The sequence below is a fragment of the Scyliorhinus torazame genome, chromosome 14 (assembly GCF_047496885.1).
Source record: "Scyliorhinus torazame isolate Kashiwa2021f chromosome 14, sScyTor2.1, whole genome shotgun sequence".
Classification (NCBI taxonomy): Eukaryota; Metazoa; Chordata; class Chondrichthyes; order Carcharhiniformes; family Scyliorhinidae; genus Scyliorhinus; species Scyliorhinus torazame.
In genome coordinates this window covers 3,780,632-3,795,228 of record NC_092720.1, presented here as the reverse complement: position 1 = coordinate 3,795,228, position 14,597 = coordinate 3,780,632, and the positions used below count along the sequence as shown (strand labels likewise).

Below are 14,597 nucleotides of genomic sequence, written 5' to 3'. Positions count from 1 at the left end.
GGGGTGCCGCACTGTCAGAGGGTCAGTACTGAGGGAGTGCCGCACTGTCAGAGGGTCAGTACTGAGGGAGTGCCTCACTGTCAGAGGGTCAGTACTGAGGGAGTGATGCACTGTCAGAGGGTCAGTACTGAGGGAGAGCCGCACTGTCAGAGGGTCAGTACTGAGGGAGTGCCGCACTGTCAGAGGGTCAGTACTGAGGGAGTGCTGCACTGTCAGAGGGTCAGTACTGAGGGAGTGCTGCACTGTCAGAAGGTCAGTACTGAGGGAGTGCCGCACTGTCAGAGGGTCAGTACTGAGGGAGTGCCGCACTGTCAGAGGGTCAGCACTGAGGGAGCGCTGCACTGTCAGAGGATCAGTACTGAGGGAGTTCTGCACTGTCAGAGGGTCAGTACTGAGGAAGCGCTGCACTGTCAGAGGGTCAGTACTGAGGGAGTGCTGCACTGTCAGTGGGTCAGTACTGAGGGAGTGCTGCACTGTCAGAGGGTCAGTAGGAGTGCTGCACTGTCAGAGAGTCAGTACTGAGGGAGTGCTGCACTGTCAGAGGGTCAGTACTGAGGGAGTGCTGCACTGTCAGAGGGTCAGTACTGAGGGAGTGCCGCACTGTCAGAGGGTCAGTACTGTGGCAGTGCCGCACTGTCAGAAGATCAGTACTGAGGGAGTTCCGCACTGTCAGAGGGTCAGTACTGAGGGAGTGCTGCACTGTCAGAGGGTCAGTACTGAGGGAGCGCTGCACTGTCAGAGGGTCAGTACTGAGGGAGTGCCGCACTGTCAGAGGGTCAGTACTGAGGGAGTGCTGCACTGTCAGAGGGTCAGTACTGAGGGAGTGCCTCACTATCAGAGGGTCAGTACTGAGGAAGCACTGCACTGTCAGAGGGTCAGTACTGAGGGAGTGCTGCACTGTCAGAGGGTCAGTAGGAGTGCTGCACTGTCAGAGGGTCAGTACTGAAGGACTGCCGCACTGTCAGAGGGTCAGTACTGAGGGAGTGCTGCACTGTCAGAGAGTCAGTACTGAGGAAGTGCTGCACTGAGAGAGGGTCAGTACTGAGGGAGTGCCACACTGTCAGAGGGTCAGTACTGAGGGAGCGCTGCACTGTCAGAGGATCAGTACTGAGGGAGTTCTGCACTGTCAGAGGGTCAGTACTGAGGAAGCGCTGCACTGTCATAGGGTCAGTACTGAGGGAGTGCTGCACTGTCAGTGGGTCAGTACTGAGGGAGTGCTGCACTGTCAGAGGGTCAGTAGGAGTGCTGCACTGTCAGAGAGTCAGTACTGAGGGAGTGCTGCACTGTCAGAGGGTCAGTACTGAGGCAGTGCCGCACTGTCAGAGTTTCAGTACTGAGGGAGCGCTGCACTGTCAGAGGGTCAGTACTGAGGGAGTGCCGCACTGTCAGAGGGTCAGTACTGTGGCAGTGCCGCACTGTCAGAGGGTCAGTACTGAGGGAGTTCCGCACTGTCAGAGGGTCAGTACTGAGGGAGTGCTGCACTGTCAGAGGGTCAGTACTGAGGGAGTTCCGCACTGTCAGAGGGTCAGTACTGAGGGAGCGCTGCACTGTCAGAGGGTCAGTACTGAGGGAGTGCCTCACTCTCAGAGGGTCAGTACTGAGGGAGCGCTGCACTGTCAGAGGGTCAGTACTGAGGGAGTGCTGCACTGTCAGTGGGTCAGTACTGAGGGAGTGCTGCACTGTCAGAGGGTCAGTAGGAGTGCTGCACTGTCAGAGGGTCAGTACTGAGGGAGTGCTGCACTGTCACAGGGTCAGTACTGAGGCAGTGCCGCACTGTCAGAGGGTCAGTACTGAGGGACTGCCGCACTGTCAGAGGGTCAGTACTGAGGGAGTGCTGCACTGTCAGTGGATCAGTACTGAGTGAGCTCCGCACTGTCAGAGGGTCAGTACTGAGAGAGTGCTGCATTGTCAGAGGGTCAGTACTGAGGGAGTGTTGCACTGTCAGAGGGTCAGTCATGAGGGAGTACTGCACTGTCAGAGGGTCAGTACTGAGGGAGTGCTGCATTGTCAGAGGGTCAGTACTGAGGGAGTGTTGCACTGTCAGAGGGTCAGTACTGAGGGAGTGCTGCACTGTCAGAGGGTCAGTACTGAGGGGTGCCGCACTGTCAGAGGGTCAGTACTGAGGGAGTGCCGCACTGTCAGAGGGTCAGTACTGAGGGAGTGCCGCACTGTCAGAGGGTCAGTACTGAGGGAGTGCTGCACTGTCAGAGGGTCAGTACTGAGGGAGAGCCGCACTGTCAGAGGGTCAGTACTGAGGGAGTGCCGCACTGTCAGAGGGTCAGTACCGAGGGAGTGCTGCACTGTCAGAGGGTCAGGACTGAGGGAGTGCTGCACTGTCAGAGAGTCAGTACTGAGGAAGTGCTGCACTGAGAGAGGGTCAGTACTGAGGGAGTGCCGCACTGTCAGAGGGTCAGTACTGAGGGAGTGCCGCACTGTCAGAGGGTCAGTACTGAGGGAGTGCTGCACTGTCAGAGGGTCAGTACTGAGGGAGTGCTGCACTGTCAGAGGGTCAGTACTGAGGGAGTGCCGCACTGTCAGAGGGTCAGTACTGAGGGAGTGCCGCACTGTCAGAGGGTCAGTACTGAGGGAGTGCTGCACTGTCAGAGGGTCAGTACTGAGGGAGTGCTGCACTGTCAGAGGGTCAGTACTGAGGGAGTGCCGCACTGTCAGAGGGTCAGTACTGAGGGAGTGCTGCACCGTCAGAGGGTCAGTACTGAGGGAGTGCTGCACTGTCAGAGGGTCAGTACTGAGGGAGTGCTGCACTGTCAGAGGGTCAGTACTGAGGGAGTGCTGCACTGTCAGAGGGTCAGTACTGAGGGAGTGCTGCACTGTCAAAGGGTCAGTACTGAGGGAGTGCCGCACTGTCAGAGGATCAGTACTGAGGGAGTGCCACACTGTCAGAGGGTTAGTACTGAGGGAGTGCCGCACTGTCAGAGGGTCAGTACTGAGGGAGAGCCGCACTGTCAGAGGGTCAGTACTGAGGGAGTGCCGCACTGTCAGAGGGTCAGTACCGAGGGAGTGCTGCACTGTCAGAGGGTCAGGACTGAGGGAGTGCTGCACTGTCAGAGAGTCAGTACTGAGGAAGTGCTGCACTGAGAGAGGGTCAGTACTGAGGGAGTGCCGCACTGTCAGAGGGTCAGTACTGAGGGAGTGCCGCACTGTCAGAGGGTCAGTACTGAGGGAGTGCTGCACTGTCAGAGGGTCAGTACTGAGGGAGTGCTGCACTGTCAGAGGGTCAGTACTGAGGGAGTGCCGCACTGTCAGAGGGTCAGTACTGAGGGAGTGCCGCACTGTCAGAGGGTCAGTACTGAGGGAGTGCTGCACTGTCAGAGGGTCAGTACTGAGGGAGTGCTGCACTGTCAGAGGGTCAGTACTGAGGGAGTGCCGCACTGTCAGAGGGTCAGTACTGAGGGAGTGCTGCACCGTCAGAGGGTCAGTACTGAGGGAGTGCTGCACTGTCAGAGGGTCAGTACTGAGGGAGTGCTGCACTGTCAGAGGGTCAGTACTGAGGGAGTGCTGCACTGTCAGAGGGTCAGTACTGAGGGAGTGCTGCACTGTCAAAGGGTCAGTACTGAGGGAGTGCTGCACTGTCAGAGGGTCAGTATTGAGGGAGTGCTGCACTGTCAGATAGTCAGTACTGAGGGAGTGCTGCACTGTCAGAGGGTCAGTACTGAGGGAGTGCTGCACTGTCAGAGGGTCACTGCTGTAGGTGCTAACTTTTAGATAGGATGTAACAGATATAAATGTTTTGTGTTCTCTCTCAAAATGGTGTGGTCTGTGCTGCAAATACAGGGACTGAACTGATCGGTGAGATCGGATCCTGGGAGGAGATGGGAAAAAACAAAGATATTGAGAGGTAAACAGGATGTAGGAGCGTCTGCAAGAGGTGGTTAGTTAGAGAAGGAGATGTATTGCAATCACAGCGAGATAGAGGCAGCAGGTGATGGGAAGATGGCAGTGAAGGAGTCACTTTGTGGACATTATGTCCTGTGCTCAGAAAGCCACTTATCTGTAATTGTGTTCATTGGATTGTGGAGCTGATAGGTCTCATCAACGTCATTCCTGAAAGCTGTGGATCAATTTGTGCAGAGATGTCTGAGAGTCAGTGAATCTTCCAGAGAGAATAACAGTTTCCCATCAGTCACGCAGAGCCCGAGAGTTTCCTCCGTCACATTTACTGTACTCTGTCTTCTCAGGGACATTTAGACAAATTCTTTGAAATAAATAAATAATTCCGAATTTAGATCTGACGTCTGATTCACTGTGTGAGCTGCCTGCCCAGCTCCCTCTTTACTGCTGACTGCAGAAAATCTCAAACACTCTTCCCATATAAATCCTTTAAAACAGAATAATGTGATAGAATTTAACTTTTAACTTCAATACAAATCGGAATACACAGGCTAGTTCACGTCAGTCAAGTAGTAAACTCTCAAATGTGTCTCGGGTAGTTTCGTGAAACAGTACATCTGAGAATGGGGAAGGCCGTATTTGATATATTATGGATATATTATTGACATAGAACATAGAACATAGAAAATACAGCACAGAACAGGCCCTTCGGCCCACGATGTTGTGCCGAACCTTTGTCCTAGATTAATCATAGATTATCATTGAATTTACAGTGCAGAAGGAGGCCATTCGGCCCTTTGAGTCTGCACCGGCTCTTGGAAAGAGCATCCTACCCAAACTCAACACCTCCACCCAACACCAAGGGCAATTTTGGAAACTAAGGGCAATTTATCATGGCCAATCCACCTAACCTGCACATCTTTAGACTGTGGGAGGAAACCGGAGCACCCGGAGGAAACCCACGCAGACACGGGGAGGATCTGCAGACTCCGCACAGACAGTGATCCAAGCCGGAATCAAACCTGGGACCCTGGAGCTGTGAAGCAATTGTGCTATCCACAATGCTACCGTGCTGCCCTTAAGAACAAATAAATCTCCACTATATCATTTTACCGTAATCCATGCACCTATCCAATAGCTGCTTGAAGGTCCCTAATGTTTCCGACTCAACTACTTCCACAGGCAGTGCATTCCATGCCCCCACTACTCTCTGGGTAAAGAACCTACCTCTGATATCCCTCCTATATCTTCCACCTTTCACCTTAAATTTATGTCCCCTTGTAATGGTTTGTTCCACCCGGGGAAAAAGTCTCTGACTGTCTACTCTATCTATTTCCCTGATCATCTTATAAACCTCTATCAAGTCGCCCCTCATCCTTCTCCGTTCTAATGAGAAAAGGCCTAGCACCCTCAACCTTTCCTCGTAAGACCTACTCTCCATTCCAGGCAACATCCTGGTAAATCTCCTTTCCACCTTTTCCAAAGCTTCCACATCCTTCCTAAAATGAGGCGACCAGAACTGTACACAGTACTCCAAATGTGGCCTTACCAAATTTTGTACAGCTGCATCATCACCTCACGGCTCTTAAATTCAATCCCTCTGTTAATGAACGCGAGCACACCATAGGCCTTCTTCACAGCTCTATCCACTTGAGTGGCAACTTTCAAAGATGTATGAACATAGACCCCAAGATCTCTCTGCTCCTCCACATTGCCAAGAACTCTACCGTTAACCCTGTATTCCGCATTCATATTTGTCCTTCCAAAATGGACAACCTCACACTTTTCAGGGTTAAACTCCATCTGCCACTTCTCAGCCCAGCTCTGCATCCTATCTATGTCTCTTTGCAGCCGACAACAGCCCTCTTTACTATCCACAACTCCACCAATCTTCGTATCGTCTGCAAATTTACTGACCCACCCTTCAACTCCCTCATTCAAGTCATTAATGAAAATCACAAACAGCAGAGGACCCAGAACTGATCCCTGCGGTACGCCACTGGTAACTGGGATCCAGGCTGAATATTTGCCATCCACCACCACTCTCTGACATCTATTGGTTAACTAGTTCGTTATCCAACTGGCCAAATTTCCTATGCCTCCTTACTTTCTGCAGAAGCCTACCATGGGGAACCTTATCAAATGCCTTACTAAAATCCATGTACACTACATCCACTGCTTTTCCTTCATCCACATGCTTGGTCACCTCCTCAAAGAATTCAATAAGACTTGTAAGGCAAGACCTACCCCTCACAAATCCGTGCTGACTATCCCTAATCAAGCAGTGTCTTTCCAGATGCTCAGAAATCCTATCCCTCAGTACCCTTTCCATTACTTTGCCTACCACCGAAGTAAGACTAACTGGCCTGTAATTCCCAGGGTTATCCCTAGTCCCTTTTTTGAACAGGGGCACGACATTCGCCACTCTCCAATCCCCTGGTACCACCCCTGTTGACAGTGAGGACGAAAAGATCATTGCCAACGGCTCTGCAATTTCATCTCTTGCTTCCCATAGAATCCTTGGATATATCCCGTGAGGCCCGGGGGACTTGTCTATCCTCAAGTTTTTCAAAATGCCCAACACATCTTCCTTCCTGACAAGTATTTCCTCGAGTTTCCCAATCTGTTTCACACTGTCCTCTCCAACAATATCGCCCCTCTCATTTGTAAATACAGAAGAAAAGTATTCGCCCTCTCCTATCTCTTCAGACTCAATACACAATCTCCCGCTACTGTCCTTGATCGGACCTACCCTCGCTCTAGTCATTCTCATATTTCTCACATATGTGTAAAAGGCCTGGGGGTTTTCCTTGCTCCTACCCGCCAAAGATTGTTCATGCCCTCTCTTAGCTCTCCTAATCCCTTTCTTCAGTTCCCTCCTGGCTATCTTGTATCCCTCCAATGCCCTGTCTGAACCTGGTTTCCTCAGCCTTACATACGTCTCCTTTTTCCACTTAACAAGACATTCAACCTCTCTTGTCAACCATGGTTCCCTCACTCGATCATCTCTTCCCTGCCTGACAGGGACATACATATCAAGGACACGTAGTACCTGTTCCTTGAACAAGTTCCACATTTCACTTGTGTCCTTCCCTGCCAGCCTATGTTCCCAACTTATGCACTTCAATTCTTGTCTGACAACATCGTATTTACCCTTCCCCCAATTGTAAACCTTGCCCTGTTGCACGCACCTAGCCCTCTCCATTACTAAAGTAAAAGTCACAGAATTGTGGTCACTATCTCCAAAATGCTCCCCCACTAACAAATCTATCACTTGCCCTGGTTCATTACCCAGTACTAAATCCAATATTGCCCCTCCTCTGGTCGGACAATCTACATACTGTGTTAGAAAAGCTTCCTGGACACACTGCACAAACACCACCCCATCCAAACTATTTGATCTAAAGAGTTTCCACTCAATGGGGCGTCATTCTCCGACCCCCCGCCGGGTCGGAGAATCGCCGGGGGCTGGCGTGAATCCCGCCCCCGCCGGTTGCCGAAGTCTCCGGTACCGGATATTCGGCAGGGGCGTGAATCGTGGCGCGCCGGTTGGCGGCCCCCCCGCTCGATTCTCCGGCCCGGATAGGCCGTAGTCCCGCTGCTAAAATGCCTGTCCCGCCGGCGTAAATTAAATCACCTACCTTACCAGCGGGACAAGGTGGCGCGGGCGTGCTCCGTGGTCCTGGGGGGGGCGCGGGGCGATCTGGCCCCGGGGGGTGCCCCCCACGGTGGCCTGGCCCGCGATCGGGGCCCACCGATCCGCGGGCGGGCCTGTGACGTGGGGGCAATCTTTCCCTTCCGCCTTCGCCACGGTCTCCACCATGGCAGAGGCAGAAGAGACTCTCCCCACTGCGCATGCGCGGGAAACTGACAGCGGCCGCTGACGCTCCCGCGCATGCGCCGCATTTCCGCGCCAGCTGGCGGGGCGGAAATCCCTCCGGCGTCGGCCTAGCCCCTCAATGTTGGGGCTAGGCCGCCAAAGATGCGGAGCGATCTTTGGGCCGGCGCGATGCCCGTCTGATTGGCGCCGTCTTTGGCGCCAGTCGGCGGACATCGCGCCATTGGGGGAGAATTTCACCCAGGGAGTGTCACACTGTCAGAGGGCCAGTACTGAGGGAGAGCCGCACTGTCAGAGGGTCAGTACTGAGGGAGTGCCGCACTGTCAGAGGGTCAGTACTGAGGGAGTGCCGCACTGTCAGAGGGTCAGTACTGAGGGAGTGCCGCACTGTCAGAGGGTCAGTACTGAGGGAGTGCCGCACTGTCAGAGGGTTAGTACTGAGGGAGTGCTGCACTGTCAGAGGGTCAGTACTGAGGGAGTGCTGCACTGTCAGAGGGTCAGTACTGAGGGAGTGCTGCACTGTCAGAGGGTCAGTACTGAGGGAGTGCCGCACTATCTGAGGGTCAGTACTGAGGGAGTGCCGCACTGTCAGAGGGTCAGTACTGAGAGAGTGCTGCCTGTCAGAGGGTCAGTGCTGAGGGAGCGCAGCACAGTCAGAGGGTCAGTACTGAGGGAGTGCCGCACTGTCAGAGGGTCAGTACTGAGAGAGTGCTGCCTGTCAGAGGGTCAGTGCTGAGGGAGCGCAGCACAGTCAGAGGGTCAGTACTGAGGGAGTGCTGCACTGTCAGAGGGTCAGTACTGAGGGAGTGCCGCACTGTCAGAGGCTCAGTACTGAGGGAATGCTGCACTGTCAGAGGGTCAGTACTGAGGGAGTGCCGCTCTGTCAGAGGCTCAGTACTGAGGGAATGCTGCACGGTCAGAGGGTCAGTACTGAGGGAATGCTGCACGGTCAGAGGCTCAGTACTGAGGGAGTGCTGCACTGTCAGAGGCTCAGTTACTGAGGGAATGCTGCACGGTCAGAGGGTCAGTACTGAGGGAAAGCAGCACGGTCAGAGGGTCAGTACTGAGGAAGTGCCGCTCTGTCAGAGGCTCAGTACTGAGGGAGTGCCGCACCGTCAGAGGGTCAGTACTGAGAGAGTGCTGCACTGTCAGAGGGTCAGTACTGAGGGAGTGCCGCACTGTCAGAGGATCAGTACTGAGGGAGTGCCGCACTATCTGAGGGTCAGTACTGAGGGAGTGCTTCACTGTCAGAGGGTCAGTGCTGAGGGAGCGCAGCACAGTCAGAGGGTCAGTACTGAGGGAGTGCTGCATGAGCGGGTATCAGGGGCGAAATTCTCCGGAAACGGCGCGATGTCCGCCGACTGGCGCCCAAAACGGCGCAAATCAGACGGGTATCGCGCCGCCCCAAAGGGGCCGCTGACGGCATTCCCGCGCATGCGCAGCCCCGGAGCCCGCCCACGCCGCCTGGTCCCGCCGGTAAATACCAGCTTTGATTTACGCCGGCGGGGCAGGCAATTTCTGGGCGGGACTTCGGCCCATCCGGGCCGGAGAATTGAGCGGGGGGTCCCGCCAACCGGCGCGGCCCGATTCCTGCCCCCGCCCAATCTCCGGTACCGGAGACTTCGGCGGTGGCGGGATTCACGGCGGCCAACGGCCATTCTCCGACCCGGCGGGGAGTCGGAGAATGACGCCCCCTATCTCTGTTGATTTTCTATCTCAAGAACGTTTGCAGATGGTGGATAAAATTCTTGCCTTCCACCATTTCTGCCACAGTATCTGCTGTGTTTGTCGTCTCCTGTCCCTCTCTGCTCTGAGGGGTGAGTGTATCTCTCTTGTCAAGAATTTTATTCTGTTTTGTTTGGCAGTTGATTAAATTTAAATATGCCTCCTCTTTAATGTAAACACTGAGCTTGCCGCTGATCAACACTCTAATGAAAACCATCAAAACAGCTTGACGTTCCCCATAAACAACTCGCTACTAATGAAAAGGTTTCACCTTTCCGACACTCATTACTCGTTAGCTGATGAACAGATTTGGGAAAATAACGGTTATGTATTCAATAGGCACCATCACTTAACTACAGAACAAGCAAAGTCGGCAGCACAAACTGCAAGGAAAATGAGTCACACCTTCCTTCCCCAACGCACATACATCCTTAATTTGTACAAAATGCTTCCTGAGGGAATTATCAAATGAACACAACGAGCTAATCACCACAGCACTAATCAGAATGAATTGTTCCGCCTTGCTTCCTGTCCTTCAGGAGCCATTTATATTGTGAGAAAGTCAAAATTTGGACAGATCTCAAAGGGACAGTAATTTTCCAAGACAGTTTCGGGTGGTAAATTATCAAGACATTTACATTAATGCTGACACTGAATTCACGCAATGCAGAGATTGACCAAAGGTAAAGGAGAAGCAGAAGGTGAGGTGGAGGGTGAAGGGAGGGAGGAGTGGAGGGTGGAGGGGGGGGAGGAGTGGAGGGTGGAGGGGGGGGAGGAGTGGAGGGTGAAGGGAGGGAGGGAGCAGTGGAGGGAGGGAGGTGGGAGGGAGGAGTGGAAGGAGGGAGGGTGGTGGGGAGGGAGGAATGGACGGATGGAGGGTGAAGGGGTGGGAGGAGTGGAGGGTGAAGGGAGGGAGGGAGCAGTGGAGGGAGGGAGGGTGGGAGGGAGGAGTGGAGGGATGAGGGAGGGAAGAGTGGAGGGAGGGAGGGTGGTGGGGAGGGAGGAATGGACGGATGGAGGGTGAAGGGGTGGGAGGAGTGGAGGGAGGGAGGGAGGAGGCAGCAGGGGAGAGGTGTTGGGGGAGCAAAGACAGCTGAGGAATGACGACATGGAGAGAGGTCTCTCACCTTGGTGAGATGTCCAACAGATTCAGTGCCTCAAACATCCAATGGTGTCAATCAGGAGACAGAAGCAAAGTTCTCCAATGAATAAAACCCTTTCCATTGATGGACCGTTTACTAGATTCACTGCCCAACTCACTCCATCCCCTGATAATCACTGACTGCACACTTCAATTCACTAAAACTCGGTGATACCCTCTCCTGTCTAATCGTTTCACTGTAACCAGGCAACACATCAACAACCCAAACACAGCTCTTGCCCAGTGCATTCCAGAGTGGATCAATCTCTCATCCCAGCGGAGAGGCTTCCCTGTGACCTCCTCCATTACTACAACCCTCCCTATCCCTGTACCTCCATTACTACAACCCTCCCTATCCATGTACCTCCATTACTCCAACCCTCCCTATCCCTGTACCTCCATTACTACAACCCTCCCTATCCCTGTACCTCCATTACTACAACCCTCCCTATCCATGTACCTCCATTACTACAACCCTCCCTATCCCTGTACCTCCATTACTACAACCCTCCCTATCCCTGTACCTCCATTACTACAACCCTCCCTATCCCTGTAAACCTCCACCATTACTACAACCCTCCCTATCCCTGTACCTCCATTACTACAACCCTCCCTATCCCTGTACCTCCATTACTACAACCCTCCCTATCCCTGTACCTCCATTACTACAACCCTCCCTATCCCTGTACCTCCATTACTACAACCCTCCCTATCCCTGTAAACCTCCACCATTACTACAACCCTCCCTATCCCTGTAAACCTCCACCATTACTACAACCCTCCCTATCCATGTACCTCCATTACTACAACCCTCCCTATCCCTGTAAACCTCCACCATTACTACAACCCTCCCTATCCCTGTACCTCCATTACTACATCCCTCCCTATCCCTGTACCTCCATTACTACAACCCTCCCTATCCCTGTACCTCCATTACTACAACCCTCCCTATCCCTGTACCTCCATTACTACAACCCTCCCTATCCCTGTACCTCCATTGCTACAACCCTCCCTATCCCTGTACCTCCATTACTACAACTCTCCCTTTCCATGTAAACCTCCTCCATTACTACAACCCTCCCTATCCCTGTACCTCCTCCATTACTACAACCCTCCCTATGCCTGTAAACCTCCTCCATTACTGCAACCCTCCCTACCCCTGTAAACCTCCTCCATTACTACAACCCTCCCTATCCCTGTACCTCCATTACTACAACCCTCCCTATACCTGTACCTCAAATTCTACAACCCACCCTATCCCTGTGAACCTCCTCCATTACTACAACCCTCCCTATCCCTGTAACTCTCCTCCATTACTACAACCCTCCCTATCCCTGTAAAGCTCCTCCATTACTACTACCCTCACTACCCATGTGACCTCCTCCATTACTACAACCCTCCCAATCCCTGTCAACCTCCTCCATTACTACAACCTTCCCTACCCCTGTAAACCTCCTCCATTACTACAACCCTCCCTATCCCTGTACCTCCATTACTACAACCCTCCCTATCCCTGTACCTCCATTACTACAACCCTTCCTATCCCTGTACCTCCATTACTACAACCCTCCCTATCCCTGTACCTCCATTACTACAACCCTCCCTATCCATGTAAACCTCCTCCATTGCTACAACCCTCCCTATCCCTGTACCTCCATTAATACAACTCTCCCTATCCGTGTAAACCTCCTCCATTACTACAACCCTCCCTATCCCTGTACCTCCATTACTACAACCCTCCCTATCCCTGTACCTCCATTACTACAACCCTCCCTATCCCTGTACCTCCATTACTACAACCCTCCCTATCCCTGTACCTCCATTACTCCAACCCTCCCTATCCCTGTACCTCCATTACTACAACCCTCCCTATCCCTGTACCTCCATTACTACAACCCTCCCTATCCCTGTACCTCCATTACTACAGCCCTCCCTATCCCTGTACCTCCATTACTACAACCCTCCCTATCCCTGTACCTCCATTACTACAACCCTCCCTATCCCTGTACCTCCATTACTACAACCCTCCCTATTCATGTAAACCTCCTCCATTGCTACAACCCTCCCTATCCCTGTACCTCCATTACTACAACTCTCCCTATCCGTGTAAACCTCCTCCATTACTACAACCCTCTCTATCCCTGTACCTCCATTACTACAACCCTCCCTATCCCTGTACCTCAAATTCTACAACCCACCCTATCCCTGTGAACCTCCCTCCATTACTACAACCCTCCCTATCCCTGTAACTCTCCTCCATTACTACAACCCTCCCTATCCCTGTAAAGCTCCTCCATTACTACAACCCTCCCTATCCCTGTAAATCTCCTCCATTACTACTACCTCACTACCCATGTGACCTCCTCCATTACTACAACCCTCCCAATCCCTGTCAACCTCCTCCATTACTACAACTCTCCCTATCTCTGAAAACCTCCTCCATTACTACAACCCTCCCTATCCGTGACCTCCTACATTACTACAACCCTCCCGATCCCTGTAACCTCCTCCATTACTACAACCCTCCCTATCCCTGTAATCCTCCTCCATTACTACAACCCTCCCTACCCCTGTAAACCTCCTACATTACAACAACCCTCCCTACCCCTGTAAACCTCCTCCATTACTACAACCCTCCCTATCCCTCTAAGCTCCTCCACTACTACAACCCTCCCTATCCCTGTGACCTCCTCCATTACTACAACCCTCCCTACCCCTCTAACCTCCTCCATTATTACAACCCTCCCTATCCCTGTGACCTCCTCCATTACTACAACCCTCCCTATCCCTGTGAACATCCTCCATTACTACAACCCTCCCTATCCCTCTAAGCTCCTCCATTACTACAACCCTCCCTATCCCTGTAAATCTCCTCCATTATCACAACCCTCCCTATCCCTGTAAATCTCCTCCATTACTACAACCCTCCCTATCCGTGTAAACCTCCTCCATTACTACAACACTCCCTATCCCTGTAACCTCCTCCATTACTACAACCCTCCCTATCCCTGTAAACCTCCTCCGCTACTACAACCCTCCCAAACCTCTAACCTCCTCCATTACTACAACTCTCCCTCTCCCTCTAACCTCCTCCATTACTACAACCCTCCCTATCCCTGTAAATCTCCTCCATTACTACTACCCTCCCAATCCCTGTCAACCTCCTCCATTACTACAACTCTCCCTCTCCCTCTAACCTCCTCCATTACTGCAACTCTCCCTATCCCTGTAAACCTCCTCCATTACTACAACCCTCCCTATCCCTCTAAGCTCCTCCATTACTACAACACTCCCTATCCCTGTGACCTCCTCCATTACTACAACCCTCCCTACCCCTCTAACCTCCTCCATTAATACAACCCTCCCTATCCCTGTAAACCTCCTCCACTACTACAACCCTCCCTATCCCTGTGACCTCCTCCATTACTACTACCCTCCCTACCCCCTCACCTCCTCCATTATTACAACCCTCCCTATCCCTGTGACCTCCTCCATTACTACAACCCTCCCTATCCCTGTGAACCTCCTCCATTACTACAACCCTCCCTATCCCTCTAAGCTCCTCCATTACTACAACCCTCCCTATCCCTGTAAATCTCCTCCATTATTACAACCCTCCCTATCCCTGTAAATCTCCTCCATTACTACAACCCTCCCTATCCGTGTAAACCTCCTCCATTACTACAACCCTCCCTATCCCTGTAAACCTCCTCCACTACTACAACCCTCCCAAACCTCTAACCTCCTCCATTACTACAACTCTCCCTCTCCCTCTAACCTCCTCCATTACTACAACCCTCCCTATCCCTGTAAATCTCCTCCATTACTACTACCCTCCCAATCCCTGTAAACCTCCTCCATTACTACAACTCTCCCTCTCCCTCTAACCTCCTCCATTACTGCAACTCTCCCTATCCCTGTAAACCTCCTCCATTATAACAACCCTCCCTATCCCTGTAAACCTCCTCCATTACTACAACTCTCCCTCTCCCTCTAACCTCCTCCATTACTACAACTCTCCCTCTAACCTCCTCCATTACTACA

The 14,597-nt window shown here is 52.6% G+C and overlaps 1 protein-coding gene across 5 annotated transcripts in view; it reads right to left on the bottom strand.

Annotated features, from left to right (window-relative positions):
• The window catches only part of lpp (LIM domain containing preferred translocation partner in lipoma), a 672,742-nt gene that overhangs the window by 121,542 nt on the left and 536,603 nt on the right, over positions 1–14,597 (bottom strand). The window lies entirely within an intron of this gene.